Here is an 18,661-nt window from a genome sequence, read left to right as displayed (position 1 = left end):
GGCTGTCGACAAGCATCACTGAAAATAAACAATGGGATTTTCCCTTCCCTGAAAAGATGTATTTCTGAAACTTCCTCTTTCAGATGTTTAGATTTGAAGACATTTTCTCAGACAAGTTGTAATGTGCGAGAGCTAGTCTACTCATCTTATCTTCAGAGAAACAAAGGATGGAGAAACATCCAAGAAGTATGCTGAAATGTGCCAATACTTCACAATTTTCATGGCAAAGTATCAGTGTTTTCTCTAATTCTCAAATTATCTCATGATTTATCAGAAATTATTCATTCCCTCTGGAAGAAATCTTGTTAATTATAGCTGTTCATTTATAAATCCCTAAATGTAGGGCTAATTAATGAATAAAATTAACTATTCTATTTACCACCTATACCATCCTTAATACATTGGTAAGTATCTGATAGCTTCATTTTGTCTCATTTGGTACAACTTATTTTTTCTTCTTTTTTTTTTTTTTTTCTTTCCCCACTGGATGTAAGATGACCTAGTCTCCCTTCTTCACCTCTGCAGTCCTAGGACTTAGAATCACAAAAAAAAAAAAAAAAAAAAAAAAAAGACATAATCATTTAATAAATATTTATGGGATAAACAGGGGTTGAAAGGGAACTTTTTTTTTTTTGCTTACACAAAGTTTTTTTTTAATGTGAGCTTAACCTATTGTTTCTTCTTTTTTTTAAAAAAAAAGGAAGAAAGAAAGAAAGAAAAAAGAATGAAGAAGAGGAAGGAAAAGGAGAGAAAGAGAGAGAGAGAATGGGAGTATTGCTTTCTTGCCCAGGCTAGAATGCAGTTTAGAAATGGGTATTGAAAACCTCTTTTATACCAATAATTGTGCTTAATGATGTAGACAGAAAGGAATAAGGGAAGAAAATAACAAACAAGCAGCCAACCAATATTTCATTTAAACTTAGGAAATGCTATGCAATTACTGAGGAGTGATTTACTTCCAATTATGTAGTCACTTTTGGAATAGGTGTGAGATGGTAATGTGTATTTTGTGTATTTAAAGTGGAGAGTTCTATAAATGTTTATTAAATTTACTTGTTCTGGGTCTGAGTTCAAGTCCTGGATGTCTTTGTTAATTTTCTGTCTCGTTGATCTATAGAATCGTTAGCTCTTCTTGTTACATTGATCCTTTGCCATTATGTAATGTCCTTCTTTGCCTCTTTTAATCTTTGTTGCTTTAAAGTCTATTTTTATCAGAGGCGAGATTTGCATCTCCTACTTTTTATTTATTTGTTTATTTTTACTCTCTGTTTGGTTGATAAATCTTCCTCCATCCCTTTGTTTTGAGTCTTTGTGTATCGTTGCATGTGAGATGGGTCTGGATGCAGCATAGCAATGGGTTTTGGCTTTTTGTCCAATTTGCGTATATACGAGTTTAATACTGTCATTTGATGCTAGCTGGCTGTTTTGCCCATTAGTTGGTGTAAATTTTTCATTGTGTTGATGTTCTTTGCTTTTTGATATATTTTTGGAAAGGCTGATATTGGTTGTTCCTTTATATGTATAGTGCTTCTTTTGGAAGCTCTTGTAAAGCAGGGCTGGTGGTGTTGAAATCTCTAAGTACTTGCTTGTTCGCAAAAAATTTAATTTTTCCTTCGCTCATAAAGCTTAGTTTGGCTGGATACGAAATTCTGAGTGGAAAGTTCTTTTCTTTAAGGATGTTAAATATTCGTCCCCACTCTTTTCTGGCTTGTAGGATTTCTGCTGAGAAATCTGCTGTAAGTCTGATAGGTTTCCCTTTGTGGGTAACCTGACCTTTCTCTCTGTCTGCCCTTAGCATTTTCTCTTTCATTTCAACCCTAATAAATCTGGCGATTATGTGCCTTGGGGTTGGTCTTCTTGAAGAATATCTTTGTGGTGTTCTTTGTATTACCTGGAGTTGAATATTACCCTGTCTTGCTAGGTTGGGAAAGTTTTCCTGAATGATTTCCTGAAGAGTATTTTCCAACTTGGATTCATTCTCTTTGTCACATTCAGGTACACCTATCAAACGTAAATTAGGTCTTTTCACATAGTCCCATATTTCCTGGAGACTTTGCTCATTCCTTTTTATCCTTTTTTCTCCAATCTTGTCTTCTCATTTCATTTCACTGAGCTGGTTCTCGACTTCTGATATCCTTTCTTCTGCTTGATCAATTCGACTGTTTAAACTTGTGCATACTTCGTGAAGTTCTCATGTTGTGTTTTTCAGCTCCATCAATTCACTTATATTTCTCTCTAAATTGTCCATTCTCGTTAGCATTTCATCAAACCTTTTTTCAAGGTTCTTAGTTTCTTTGCATTGGGTTAGAACAAGTTCTTTTAATTCACAGAAGTTTCTTATCACCCACCTTTTGAAACCTGCTTCTGATAATGGAACACACTCGCTCTCCATTAAGCCTCGTTCCATTGCTGATGAGGAACTACAATCCCCTGTAGAGGGAGAGGCATTCTGATTTTGAGTATTCTCTGCCTTTTTAGGCTGGTTTCTTCCCTTCATTATATATTTATCCCTCTGTCATCTTTGTAATTACCAACTTTCTAACTAGGTCTCTGAGCAGACATCCAACTTGTTGATTCCCAGTGCCAAAATCTGAGCAATCCACTGCGCTGGCCAAAACAGTGGTGTCAAGATTGATGGTGCTTTTTTGCCCTGGAATCTCCGGATTCTGCACCAAGAACTGCTGCACTGAAGCACCAGCAAAACTGCCGCGCTGGCCACAAGAGTTGCCCTGGTGACCCGTGGGGCTCCTTCACTGGGAATCTCTTGGTCTGTGAGCAACAAAAATTCGTCTGAAAGTGTGGCGTCCTCTCGTCCTCTGTGCTTTCACTGGGAGCTACGATCCCAAGCTACTAGTGATCAGCCATCTTGGATCTCTCTCTTTTTCTTCTTTTTTTCTTTTTAACTTACTTTAAGTTCAGGGTCACAAATGCAGGTTTGTTACACAGGTAAACTTGTGTCATTAGAATGAGTTGTACAGATTATTTCACCAACCAGGTATTAAGCCTACCCTATGATAAATTAGTTATTTTTCCTGACCCTCTCCCTCCTCCCAATCTCCAGCCTCTGAAAGGCCTCAGTGTGTGTTGTTCCTCTCTATGCTACCATGTGTTCTCATCATCTAGCTCCCACTTATTAGTGCACACATACAATATTTGGTTTTCTCTTCTCATGTTAGTTTGGTAAGGATAATGGCCTTCACCTACATTCATGTTTCTACAAAGGACATGATCTCATTCTTTTTTATAGCTGCATAGTATTCCATAGTTTATATATATAATATTTCTTTATCCAGTCTATCACTGATGGTCATGTAGGTTGTTTCCATGTCTTTACTGCTGTGAATAGTGCTGCAATAAGCAAACAACCTACAGAATGAGATAGAACTTTGCACACTGTGCATCCTACAAATGTCAAATATCCAGCATCTATAAGGGACTTAAACAAATTTACAAAAAAAAAAAAAAAACATAAAAAAGTGGAAAAAAGCATTAACAGACACTTTGCAAAAGAAGACATATATGCAAGCATCAATTATATGAAATAAAGATCAACATCATGGATCATTAGAGAAATGCAATTCAAAATCACAATGAGAAACCATCTAACACCAATCAGAATGGCTACTATTAAAAAGTCAATAAATAACAGATACTGGCTAGGTTGTGGAGTAAAAGAAATGTTTATGCACATGTACATGTACATGTACATTCATTGGAGCATTATTCACAGTATCATAATACAACTTTTCTATTTTTTGTTTGTTTGTTTTCATCAACAGGAAATGGAAGTTGTTAGGCCTATTTTAGTTCACAGGGGCAGAGCTCCCCAAAGCTGTGGGAGCCCACCTCTTGCATCGATGTGACCTGGATGTGAGACATGGAGTCAAAGGAGATCATTTTGAAACTTTAAGGTTTGATAACCACCCTATTGGAGTTTCACTTGTAGGGAACCTGTAGCCCTCTGTTTGGGCCAATTTCTCCCATTTGGAATAGGTGTATTTACCAAACATCTGTAACCTCATTGTATGTAGGAGTACAGGCATTGGGTAAATACTGACTAACTTGCTTTTGATTTTACAGGCTCATAGGCAGAAGGGACTCGCCTTGTCTCAAATCAGACATTGAACTGTGAACTTGAGTTAATGCTGAAATGAGTTCAGACTTTAGGGGACTGTTGGGAAGGCATTATTGGTTTTGAGATGGGAGGACATGAGATTTGGAAGAGGCCAGGGGCAGAATGATATGGTTTGACTGTGTCTCCACCCAAAATCTTACAATCTTTGAATTGTAATAACCTCACATAGAGAGGGCAAGACCCAGTGGTAAGTAATTGAATTATGGGGGCAGGACTTTTCTTGTGCTCTTATTGTGATAGTGAATAGGTCTCATCAGAGCTGATGGTTTCATAAAGGAGAGTTCTCGGGCCGGGCATGGTGGCTCACGCCTGTAATCCAAGCACTTTGGAGGCCAAGGTGGGCGGATCACCTGAAATCAGGAATTCAAGACCAGCCTGACCAACATGGTGAAATCCCGTCTTAAAAAAAAAAAAAAAGAAAGAAAAGGAGAGTTCTCCTACACAAGCTCTTTTGCATGCCTCCATCTAAGATGTGACTCTGCTCCTCATTTGCCTTTCTTCATTATTGTGAGGCTTCCCCAGTCACATGGAACTGTGTCCATTAAACATCCTTCCTTTATAAATTACCCAGTCTTGGTATGTTTTTATTAGCAGTGCAAAAACAAACTAATACACCATGTTTGCATAGAGATTCTGTAAAATTTTCCTCTGTCCCCTTCTCACATGCACTGTGAAGATACCACCTCATCCTCCTACTCCTTAACTGTTGTTATTACTTTGGGTTACTGCTTTGTCTTTTAGAATTGCTTCTATGTATTTCCTTTGGATGTTCAGTTCACATCTATATTCATTATTTTAATTATCATCATTATCTACATGTGAGTGAGTGACTTTTAAGTACTTCTCAATCTCTGATATTTCTGAGCTTTAGATCATATGTAATATTTAGATATTCCACATGTACCTTCACTTCAATATGCCTAACACTGCTCTTCCATATGAGTTTGTGAGGACCATACCTAATCTGCCAAGTCAAAATGCTGAGTCACTCCAGGGCTTTCATCTCACATGCCCTCATCCCTTCATATAGCAAGTCCTGCCAACTGTACCATATAAACATAAATGATGACTTCAGCCAAGCTCTACATATATGCTTACGGCCCTAGTTTAGGGCTGTTTGTTTTTCCCACCTTCATTATTCTAGTAGCCTCTTACAGGAATCCTAGCTGCAAGTATTTAGTTTCAATATCACAATATTCCGTGAAGCACTATATCCACTTATCAATTATGAAAATTGTAGCCCATTATGAAAGTCTTGTAAAAATAAAAGTTTATTTGATAAATTACTGAAAATAATTCTGGACATTAACTAGGGTTGTCATATTCAAGAAAGAATATTTTTTAAAATAAATAATAATAAATTGTCAAAATTTCAAGAGCTGGGAAACTCAGTCTTGCATAGAAAATGTTATTTTTCTGTGTTCCAAAGTACCTTAGGTGTACTTATTTTGTGACAGTTTGGCAAATAATAACAAATCATCCTTCTGAGGAAACTTGCTTTGAATTTTCAAGTTTGGTGAAGCAGGCCTTGCTATTGCCACATGTCCCACTCTGTTTAACAGTTAACACATTATATGGCAATTATTTATTCATAATTTATGAATTTTTCTGTCCCACTATACTGTGGAAAAGGTACTCATTTTCTTTTGCCTTCTATTTAATACATTGTCTAGTATGGATTAGGTGTTTAATAAATACTATGAGCTCACATATTAGAATTAAATATATATTAAGTGAAGATACTAGTTTCTGATTCTTAGAGTATCAGAAATATTTGATAAAATTTAGTTGAGTTAGTTTTTATAAATAACAGCTGTTATGTAGTGTTATGTGATGTGATGTGATAGGGTGTGTGTGTATGTGCATGTGGTAAATTAAACCACTATTTTATGTTTTTTGTATAAATGGAGAAAATATCATTATGTAAAGCCATGCTAGACCAAGGATTAAAGCAAAAATTTCAGCTCTGGCATGTATATTTTTAACTCACAGAAGGGCACAGCACTAATATACTTTGAAGTGATTATTGCTGTGGTAAAATATTAAATAAATATATAATCCAATGTGACATGGGAGAGTGAAAATCTAAATGAAAGCAGAGCATGCCTATTGTTTTTACATTGTACCTGCCAGTCAAGCTAAAATTTTATGAAGAACTGAGAAGCAATTTTCACTCATGTACATTATATCATGTAGGTCATATTATTTTATGTAAATCTCTTTCACTTGGGTGTTTAAATTTCAATATAAACGTAGTTCTAAAAAGGATGGGTTTTGTTTCTTTCTCTCTTTAATTCATTCTGAGTTTTAGAGTGCAAATGTTTTATTGAGGATGAAACCCACAAAGGACATTGTTTGAATAGGTGTTAAAACATGAGCTGCATCTGTTTTGGAAAATAATGGTATTGCAGAAGCTCTCTCCTTTCCTCACAGTATATTGTCCCACAAGCAGGGAAGAGAGATGTAAGCTCAAAGGTTTGTACTAATTCACAGTTGAAACTTTAAAAATAAGATAAATGCTGTACTTTGTCTTTTAGGAGAGTCTGGACATCCATTAGTTTTAAGCAGGTTTTATTTCTCTGTTTCATAGAGTTCATTGACAAGTTCCACATCAGGGAAGCCATTTTCACAAAATGTCCTGCAATGTTTCACATTATGAAAATCTTTCTTTGTCTGTAAACTATAACTTTGAACATACTCTTGTGTACATTAGACTTTTCTCCCTTTATAAGAATGTGATCAAAAACATTACTAGATCCTATGGGAATACATCATTGTTGACTTTCAACCTGTGAAAAAAATCAAAACAAAGCAAAGCAAAAATCTTCAAATACTCACATGGTTTATCTATAGTTATTCCTACAATAGTAGATTGTTACATGGATTAGACATATGAAACTTCAATAGCATACTACTAATTAAATCTAGTAGTTTGTTTTTAAATTCTGAAATCCATTTACGCCACTTAAAAAAATTTCCTGGCACTAAGGACACAAGAAAGTGAAAGAGTTTGTATTCATTAATCAATTATTCATTGTCCTAGCAGGAAACAAAAATCTCAAAGTAATTGGTAGAGTTTAATGCATGGTTTATTTACAAAGGTGAGGGCAGAGTTAAGTGATGCTAGAAAGAGTCTATGAGAATACCAATATTAGCAACCTCATTCTACAATCACACTTTATCATATCAAACATGACATGTTTAAAACCAAAAAGTATTCCCTTCCCAAAACTAGCTTCACTTGCACCCTTCTTCATCACAGTTGAAAACAGTTTTACACTCCAAGCTCCCGAAGACCACAATCATTAGATTTTCCTTGATTTCTCTCTCTTTGACACATTCTGTATCTAATCAATCAGAAAATTCTCATGACTTTACTTTCAACATAGTCCTGTAATCAAAATATTTTTTATCACTTGTCCTGTTATAATACCACAGTTCACTTGCAGCACATCCAGCAGCTGACTCATGCTCTTATAGGTGTTTGATGCCTATTGCCTCAGAATCATGCAGACCCTGTCATAAGATTATAGCTCCTCTTAACAGCTCTATCAGTAACAATTTTAAGATTAGGAAAGGTGATATTTTCCCTTAGAGATATTTTTCTGGTCCTGCATACCATGAAACTACTGACACTAGCTGTCTGAAGAACCCTGAGGAGCTGATTCACCAAATGATGCAGTTTCCGAATCCTGATAATTTCATTCTCCCAACCTGACCAATCAACAAAAAATCCAATTTTTCATCCCCTTGCCTTCCACAATCCCCTTAAAAATTCCATTCCAGAACTCCTCAGGGAGATGGATTTTAGGGACTCCTCCCATCCTCTCACTTGGCATCCAGCAATGGTTAAATTCTTTCTCTGCTGCAAACTCTACTGTCTCAGTATATTGGTATGTTACTGACCAATGAGGATATAAACTTGGTCTTATTAACATTACTCTTGCTCCCTAACAGATTGTTTTGAATATTCATGGACATCAAATCATGTTGCCTCTTTGTTTAAAACCCTGCAATGCTTCTCAGTTCATTAAAAGTGAGTTGAATGTTCTAACTTATAGTCATGAAGCCCTACTTAAATTGTTTCCTATTCTTCTTTGATCTAATTTGCTTCTTTTTTCCTCTCTCTCAGTTTACTCCAGCAACACTGGCCTTCTTCATGAGCAAAAAGTCATGTTCTGCTCTCAAAGACTTTGTAATGCCATTGACTTGATTCTGAATATTGTCCTACTCTTTCTCCTGATATTCAAATAGCTACCTCACATATCTGCCTTAAGCCTTTGCTTGAATTCCATTTAAATGTATTATTCTATTGTCTCTGGCATTTACTGTTTTCTACTTAAAAATTTGCTATCAATCTAGTTGCATCATCTTTTAACTAATCCATCTTTTTCTTGCTTGCTGTATCTACAATTTTCTCTTTGTTTTTGGTTTCCTCTAGTATCATTACAGTGTGTCTATGTGTTTCCCTACCCTGATTGGCACTTAAGTATCTCACATTTAAGGATTCTTGACTGCTATAGATGTAAATCTTCAAATTCAAGATAATTTGTACTCCCTCAAAATTTACATGTTAAAGGTTTAATCTCCAATGTGATAGTATTTGGAGGTAGCATCTTTGGCATAATTAGATTTGAATGAGATAACAGAGTTGGAACGTCCATGATGGGATTAGTGCCTTTGCAATGGGATGAAGAGACCTGAGTGAGTGCTCTCTTTCTCTCTCTCTCTCATGCTCTCTCTCTCTTTCTTTCTCTCTCTCTCTTTCTCTCTCTCTCTCTCCCTCATGTGAAGAATCTGAGAAGACAGCCCTCACTATAAAATAACCATGTTGGCACCCTGGTCTCAGACTCCTCAGCCTCTGGAGCTGTGAGAAATTAATATTTGTTCTTTAAGCCACCAGTCTATGTAATTCTTGTTATGGCAGCCTGACATAAGACAGTGTCTTTCATCAGTTCTGGAACATACCTCTAAAATGGTACTCCTTTCCTATTTTCTATCTGCTTCGTATTAGAATTTTATTGTAGCTTATCACTATATCCTTCATGTATTATATTCTGTCTTTCAAAAATATATTCTCATTTTATCTCTCTGTGATATTCTGAATAAATTCTTTGGTGTTTTCTAAATCCATTTTCAGCTGTGTCTAATCTGTGGTTTCACTTACCTATTGAGCATTTAATTTCAAAGATTCTATTTTCAAATATTAGGAGAGTCATTGGATAATTTTTTCAAAGTTTTTTTGTCTTGTCTTGTTTTATAGTTTCAATAGAAACTTCTATTAAGTTGAAGTTTCATTATATCATTGTAGTTTTTTCATTGACTTGCTCAGGGTAAATTGTTTGCTCATGTATTTTCTAATTGTATTATTCTAAATGTGAAAATCATATATATATATATATACACACACACACACACACACACACACAATAATAGAAGTACAGAGTTGGTGAATAAATATATTTAGATCCTGGACAGAAGCAAACACAGAACTTCTCTATAGAGAAACATTCTTAGTCTAACCATGAAGATGTTTTACCAAGGAAGTCCTAAATAAGGATAGGTCTGAATGAGGGCAGGACCCAACCAAAAGTGACAAATTTCCTTCTGCTGCAATTCATCTTTGACTTTATTTTTTTTTCTGTTTATTAGTTTCTGTGGAAATAACCCTTTACTGCCCTTAGATTTTTTTTGCGGATCTTAGATCTAATCCACTCTGCATGCCCAAAGTCTCATCTCCTTTTCTGCTTTTGTGACAACCACAGTCCTAGGTTACTGTCACTAACAATCTTCCCCTACCTCCTCCAGAGATCTATCTCAGTGTTTGGCTCCTGCCTGTTGAATTAGCAAGCTTAACTCTGTGTTTAAAACACATTTCGTATATATTTCAGTATTTTTAAGCTGTACAGTCTTTCATATTATGGTATTACAATGTGTTAGACACTTTATCATATTCTCTGAACACAAAAATGAATAGTAATTTATAACCCAATTTTTCTTGATTTTAAAATTTTTGTTGATTGGGATTGTCATCTTCATTCTAAGATTAAATGGTGTTTATGCAATGGCACCTGATTTAAAGACAGCAGACTCTTATTTTTCTGCCTTGTATTGCCATGATAGTTGCATTCACATATACCTGACCCTCTACTTTTTTCAGTAAAATAGGTACACTTCTATGAGCTTCTAATATGATTTGCTTCATTTATAAAAATGGTTAATATATCTATAAAATTTTTTTAATTTCAAAATATAGTATGAAAATATGCTACATAAACAATTAAAATTACTTACTGATATCTTATTTTTAAAAAAAAGCAGTTTTTCCATTTGCTTCAGTGTCAACAAACAGCATTGGTGCAAGTTGAAATTACTTTAGATCAGACATGAAGAAGAGACAAAGTTCTGTCCCTGAATGTGATACTGTAGAAGTCAAGTCATGATATCAGTATAACATCAAGTTTTAAACCAAACTAAAGGTCTGCAAAGGGCATTGGTAGCAAAACTTTTTATTCTCTATGACTCCGAGAAACAGATATAGAGAGCAACACTCATAGGGCTTCTGGCTGCCAGTAGAGTGACACTTAAGAGCATCATCACCTTTTGACCTTATCTTCAAATATTGGGTCTCAACCAAGTCCGGGACCCAGTGTGATTATATACCTGCTACAGAGGTTTAGTGCCTTCTCAGTGTGAAAACAGTGCATTACAATTAATAGACCATCTAGCCATTCAAGTTGTAGATTGACAGGAGCTACTTATAAGTATCATAAGTAAAGAAAAACAAACCACCAAACAACATGGCTAGTGAAAAACAATGTGGCCTTCCCAGAGGATGATGCTCCTGAAATTGCCCTCTTGTCACAGCAGGTTCTTTGAATGGTTTTCCAGATAGTGATGGTGTGTCAGGACAGCAACACATGTCCCTGAGGGGCAGGAGTAAGGACAGCCGTGGGCCCTTTGGGGATAGGTTTTGTGTACAAAGCCAAACAGTTTGATTGAACCACCTCCCTGTGCCTTTAGATTATAGAGAATTTTGTTCTCTCCAGCTAAACTGACATCATAATGGGGCCTTAGGTAATGTTACATAGCTGAACACTGCCAAGGATTAGTGCTAGCGTGTATATAAAAGGTGGCGGCCAGCAGGTAAATGTGGACTGAATCAGGTGGCAGACAAGGCAAAGCTGAGCCAAAAACACAAAGACCATTTATTCATAAACCAAGGCTATTCTTCTATGAAGGCATTGTGGACAAGTCTGCTGTTTTGCTGATTTTGTTATCCCTTTACATTCTGAAAACAACACTGCCAGCAGAAGCGCTGTCCAACATGAACACTTCTGTGTGTCTACCCCTTGCCTTGTTTTTGTAACCCTAAATTCTAATTACTTCCCATTTCTTTTTTCCATTCCTTTTTCCTAAACAAATACATGCAGAGTGAAATTGCCAGGCAAATGTCTGAGTTTGTAAAAAGGCTAATATTCCATAATGGAGCTTCAGTATTTTTCTATGGCCTTACTATCTTTATTTTTTCCTTTTTCTTTTTTTGTCTTGTGTTTCATTAGATATCTTTGAGAAGAATCCAGGTGCTCAGTAAGCTAACATTCTTTTGTGTTTTACATTTACTGACTTACAGTGGAATGGATAGTCTCATTCACACACTTCAGATCATTAACATATGTGTGTATTGTTCCATCTTTTGTTGTTACATCTTGAGACAAGCCAATATTTGATAGTGGCATTGTCAAGATAATTTTAGAGAAAATAGAAAATGTTTCCTATGCCTTCATGCTGCCTTCCAAAACAAGATTATAAGCTACTTCAGGGCAAAGGTTGTAATCTTTCTATATCTTCTCTAGGGCAAAGGTTATAATCTTTCTATATCTTCTCTATCTAGCACTAGTTATTTGTGCTGGTATGTCCACCTATATACTCTCCCCTCCACGTCTAGTCTTTTTTTTTTTTGAGACAGAGTCTCATCTCGTCACCAGGTGCCAGGCTGGAGTGCAGTGGCATGACCTCGGCTCACTGCAACCTCCGCCTCCCGGGTTCAAGCAATTCTCCTGCCTCAGCCTCCCGAGTAGCTGGGACTACAGGTGCGCGCCACCACGCCCAGCTAATTTTTTTGTATTTTTGGTAAGACAGGGTTTCACCATGTTGGCCAGGATGGTCTCGATCTCTTGACCTCGTGATCTGCCCTACTTGGCCTCCCAAAGTGCTGGGATTACAGGCGTGAGCCACCACTCCCGGCCACGTCCATTCTTTTCTCCACCTCACTGAAAATTTATCCTTCCCAAATACCACTCATCATCCACTCATTTGCTTTAAAATTTTCAGTAGATCTTGAAAACTGATAGAATAAAGTATGCACTTCATGGTTTAATGTATCATTTTAGCCTCATTACACCACTGCTGTTCACTCAAGCATCAGTAATAATTATGTGTATTTGGTAGTCTTCAAGATTAGAATGAGTGGAAGGGGAGGGATAGAGTCAAGGGTAGGCAGAGTAACACTCAAAACTGCAGTCAGGGACTCACCATCCTGCAGTGATGACTGCAGTGGTATAGGAGTGGAATCCGGGGCAGTTGCCTGCCAGGGCTGGACATTTGCACTTGTAGTCAAGAGCATCCTTGAAGCTGAATACTCTGAATGTGGGCTTCTCCAAAGCTTAGCATGGAATTCCAAAAGAAGGAGCCAAGCAGAATAAATAACAGTGTTTAAACTGTAGTGTAGAGAAGACAGTTGTGAATCCTAGTTTATAAATTTGATAGTAACATTGAGGCTGTGTTCATTATTGCTCATTTAGAAGATTCTATTATGTGCCTTTAGTAAATGTAAGTGTGTGTGTGTGTGTGTGTGTGTGTGTGTGTGTGTGTTCCTCTGAATAACAATAGCAAAATAAATAAATGTCTAGGTTTGGGGAGGTTAGAGTCAAGTAATCTATTTCTTCTCAATTTTAAAAATGGCATGAATATGAAAAAAATATTAATCAAAATAATACTTTTCTAAAGAATTGGATATTTTAAATAAGAAAACAAAGTAATTCAATAAATTATTTTGTTACAGTATTATAAACAAATACATATTTTAGTCCTGAGTGTTAAAATAATAGAGATAACGTCACACTAATATACATTAACACAATAAAATTGAAATAAAATAAACATAAATGGAATAGTAAAAAGATGCTAAATTATATGGAAAAACGTACATACGACCTTTAGGAGCTAACAAATGTTTTCTTCATTCCTAGAGAGTATCTAAAAATTAAATGTCACATGTGGCTTTTAGAAAGAAACATTAGATATATTCTGATGTGATTTGTTAAATGCACAAATCACATACACCATTTTGTTATTTGATTCTTGCTTTCCACTCCTTAGATTTCATTGGATATATAGTATTGACATGTCTAGCATTGTTAATTGGTTCACATCAGCCTTGCCTTCTGCTCTTTAATAGCATGTGCCTCCATGATTATTGCTCCCTCTCTATTAGTCTGCCATTTAGGAACCCAAGATTTGTGTATCATGGAATAATAATAATAAAAAGACAGTTTCACATACAACAGGATTTTATAGTAATCAAAGTGCTAGGTTTATGTCCCATTTTCTTTATTCTCATGGGGAAGAGTACTTTACAATAAACATGTTTGCATTTGGTGCTTTATTTGATCCAGACAGAAATAGACTACATAAGCTGTTTTCTCTTGAGTATGTGATTAATGAATTATCCCCTTATCCCCTAATTGCCATATCGGGAATGAAGTTGCTTGCAGCAGATTAATAAAAATCCTTGAGTGACTAGTTACTATTGCCTATCTAATATTTCATGTGAAACTTTTCAAACATGCAATTACCAGCCATAGATCACTATTGCATAGAACTAAGAAAAGAAGATATACTCAGGAGGCATTTTCCTTACTTGGCCTGCAAGTGATTGTTTTTGTGCGGGTAATAACAATTTGATGCTGTTTGAAGATATTGCTTTGTTTTTTTCAACTTAGGAATCAGAACACATTTATGCAAAGGAAGATATAACAAGAAAACAAGTAAACTAATAACTTCCCCATGTCTTTTTATTTTTTATTTTTTCCTTTTACTCATACATGATATTTTACATACTTGTGAGGTACAAGTGATCATTTCTTACACATATAGAATGTGCAGTAATCAAGTCTGGATATTTTGAGTACTCATGACTTCTGAAGACAGGAAGAGAAAACAAGAAAGAGAAACTTGGACCAGAAGCCAGAGTATATAGATTCTCTATCTAATCTTCCACTATGTGTATTAAACATAGACCTCTCCAAGACAAACTGTCACCTGGAACTTATTGAGTTCAACTTTTAATGATTATAGAAATTCTATAAAATATCACTGAAGAAGGCTCTTTAGCCTGGCTCACATTTTGGAAACTCACCATCCTATAAAGGAGTCCCTTTCACTGAGAAAAGTGAAATCAATTTCCCTTTTACTTTCTCTCATGGATCTTGGTTCTGTCCTCTTAGAGTCATATGAAACAAATCAACTCCCTTTAGCAATTGATAATTCTTCATATATTCAAAAATCATTATCACAGTAACTCTAATTCTCTTTTAAATGTTACACCAATAAGTTTAGGATCCTGTACAAGTCTTAATATACAGTCTTTCCTGCACTTGCTTTTTTTTTTTTTCTTTTAATACTCTAATTACTTTAGAACTCACTAATTAAAGTTTCATTGCTAATTTGGTAAATCTTTTTCATACAAATTTCATTTAATTTAAAACTACTACATTGTTGAAAATATGTATGCCAATATTGGCATATTTAATAAGAAATGCTACCCAAATTGCACTAAACCAGGCCATGTGACTTTTAGGAGAATTCATCACAGCTCAAGATCTTTTATTTTCAACTTGGCATATTGAAGAAAACAATAGGTTTAATGCCAGAGTTGTTTGCACTTACTTATTGAATGCCAAAGATTAATATAACATTTTAAAGATGATTTCTTCACATCCAACAAATAATACTAGAAGACTACACTATATCCACCTTTTAATAGTCACCCATTTTATTGATATTTGAATATTAAGATCAGAGGCTTAGATATCAGAAAGTAAGTTCATAAGCTTAGACTCAGAGCACAGAGAGGAAGAAAATAGTGACAGATATTTGATTCAAGTCAAGGAGAAGGCTAATGAATAATCTTTGCTCAATAACAGAGTATATCTCCCATTGAATAAGATGGTCATGTCCTCCAGATTCAGGGTTTCTCTCCTCTGCTAAGTCGTGAGTACATACCACCAAGTTTTGCCTCTCTGAACTGTTAGTTCTATAGCTTTACATATATAAAGTAAGTATATGTATAAAATATAAATGTATACACAAGTATGAATACACATATATTTAAGTATATGTATACTTAAACATATTATATTTATTTATACTTAAATATAAATATATATTTATACTTAAATACATTTATTTTACTTTGAAAGCATTTGGTCATAATTTTGTTTTTATTAATCAAATTATCAGAGTTCTTGAAGTGAATGCTCTTTCCCCTACTCCTGCTCGTATCTCTGTTCCACTCTAGTTCTCTGTTTTAGTTCAAACTCAGTATTTAGTATTTGTCAATATTAATTTCCATCTTATTTCCTCCCCAAATTCCATTTTGAGTTTTTAACATCCAGTATAGTAGTGAACAGATGTATGAACTATCTATAATCTATCATCATATCTGCATCTTAGGTTAAAGTGAGCCACAAATTACACTAGCTGTAGCTTTTTTATTGCTATCTTACGTTATAATCCTGGGTCAGTCACTGAACTTCTGAGAGACTCAATTTTGAAATCTATTCAGGAAGCACAATAATTTGAATAAATTTAATCCTGTTTCTCAGAGACTTTTCCTATTTGAACTGAATGTACACTTTTGTACATGGAATAATCAGAGAAGATGGAATATCCTGCTTATGAGACAGATTAGCTGTGAATCAAGAAGCCGTGTCAGGGGAGAAGCAGAACCACAACCTGGGCAGAGTTTCCAAACATGTCTTCAAATAAAAGTAGTACAAAGAACAGGGAACATTCAGGTAAGAAGGCAATATTACAGAGACTGAAGAAATCAAAGCAGAGACAAAGACTGCTCAAAGCAAATAAGGAAGTGAATCTTGGTGTCATTTCTTTTTTCTTTTTTTTTTTTTTTTTGAGACGGAGTTTCGCTCTTGTTACCCAGGCTGGAGTGCAATGGCACCGCAACCTCCGCCTCCCAGGTTCAGGCAATTCTCCTGCCTCAGCCTCCTGAGTAGCTGGGATTATTGGTGTCATTTCAAGAGGTATTCTTTTAAATGATTTCTTAGCTATAGGTAGGGCTAAGCTTTGAATGCTTTAAGTTACAACCTTGGCTTGACATTAAATTCTCTTTTGGGTGCTATCACATCTGAATATGATATATATATTCTTCTACCTCTGATTCTCTTAAAGTCCCTACATATTTGATTGAAAGATAAATTATTAAGGTCAGTTATAATCTGTATGTTCCAATCAGCAGAGCAGGCACCAAAGATGGAGATGGCATTGCTTATTGCAAGCGCTTAGTGTACTGTATTTTTATTGTCTAATCTTCAGTTGGATTTACATGTTATAACTGGCTCAGACATGGCAGAGAATGGTGTAAGAGGGCGAAAAGCTGAAGTCATAATGGTATAGGGTCAGTATCCTCTACAGTTAAGAAAAGTTGAGGTCCTCTTCTATGTATTATGCATGGGTGATTTATATGAATGTGGAGTAGAACCAGAATTTTTTTTATTGAATTTCTCTCACCAGGAAACCAATACACTCTATGGGTTTGCCCTTGACAATCTGAAATGTGGCTTAAAGTTGGGCAGCTGGTAGTTTTCTCAGGCATTGTCTGTCTGCTAGGTATTATTTTGAAAGAGAAATAGCAAAGTTAGAAACCATAGCTGTAGTGAAAGTGAAGAAATGCAGTGCATTGTAAATGCTTGGGGATGAGGTAGATCAGTTCTATTGGCAGGAATGGATATTGCTGCAGAGGTATTCTCAAATAACTGGTTGATATATTCTGTGATTGCTCATTCATCTGTAGGTGAAGGTTATAGTCAAATACAGGAAAACTGGCAGAGGTTTGAAACAATGCCAATCTATTCTGAGAAGCAAAAGGGAGACTATCATGGAACATCAGATCACTTGAGAATGTGAGGGGGTCAAAGAGTTCAATGATAAGGTTGAGGTGGTGACTGCTATAAATGTGGACGAGGAAGAGAGCAGGTACCAGAGTACGTGTCCGTGGCCAATGTGAGGGACATATGTTGGTGACAGGAATGTAAATGTTGACCGACGTCAAATGTGCTGTGGATTTTCTAATATGTGAGTAATACAACTAAAGGATGACTTACTAAATGATGCTGGGGAGAAGAGAGGCAAACTCTGCCATCTGGCTGCTTAGGTTGTTAGTGATGAAGAAAACATTTGAGGGTTTATAGATTGTCACCCCTGAGTAGCAAAAGGGGAATACAGCAATTGTCTATGAAGAGGAAAGGGAGGTTATGATTATTCTTTTAGTTACTGTGGAGTAAAATTATTTATGAAATATCTGATTTTCTTCCTCCTGTTTTTTTCCCTTCTCTGCAATTCTAGCAGGTAGTTCCATATTCATTTTCAGTGGAGGAATGTTAAGGATAACAGACAGAGGCTCAGATGTTTGCCTGGCTTTGGTTTTCCACCATATCAAGAAAAGGAAGAAGAATGAAAAAGGAGTGAGCATGTTCAAGAATCTCTAGAGATAAGGCTAGAGTTACAAGACTTATAGAAAATATTATGGGAAATGGCTTCCTTGAAGTGCTTTTTTTTCTGTTGTAAGAACTGTTTGAAAGTAGAAACATTACTACTCCTGCCTCTGTGCTCAGATATATAGTGGCTGCTCTTGCCATAGGTGCCTGATCAAATCTTCCCTTGACCAGGAGCTAGCATTCAGATTAATGCCACCCAGCAGGAGTTAGGCCCACATATATGTCTATTTGTTAAATGAAATTGTTTCATGTCTCTGTCAAGTTTATCAATTGTGGAATATTTTCATGATTTTACACTATGAAGCAGCTGTAAGCCTCGAAAAAAAAAATATCCTAGTTATCTAGCAGAATGGTTGTGGGGAAAGAGACGGCACATCTGATTTTAGGTAGGGCTGAAAGCAGTCTGTACCTGAACAATAATTGAATGAAACTCAATTTTCTCTGTAGTTTGGGTGACAATAAGCAAAAATTTTATTACTGAGAAGGGAGAAAGAATAGATTGAGGAAACAATGATGATATCACTGAGTTTGAGATGTATCTGAACCTGCTAAGTGGAGATCTGCAATAAGTGATTGGGTAAATTAAAATCTTACCAGTTGATGATTTGGAAATGTATACTTGGATGTAATGACAGCTAAGTTATTTCTGAAGAAAATAAATATATGAATTTTTCTGAAAAACTGTATGCCCAGTCATTTAGAATTAGTCATTTAGGTTGTATGCCCAAGA

Source organism: Aotus nancymaae, unplaced genomic scaffold (assembly GCF_030222135.1).
Source record: "Aotus nancymaae isolate 86718 unplaced genomic scaffold, 86718_ANA_hifiasm-v0.15.2.pri h1tg000040l, whole genome shotgun sequence".
Classification (NCBI taxonomy): Eukaryota; Metazoa; Chordata; class Mammalia; order Primates; family Aotidae; genus Aotus; species Aotus nancymaae.
The sequence above is the reverse complement of the archived record's forward strand: the minus strand, read 5'-3'. Positions refer to the sequence as shown.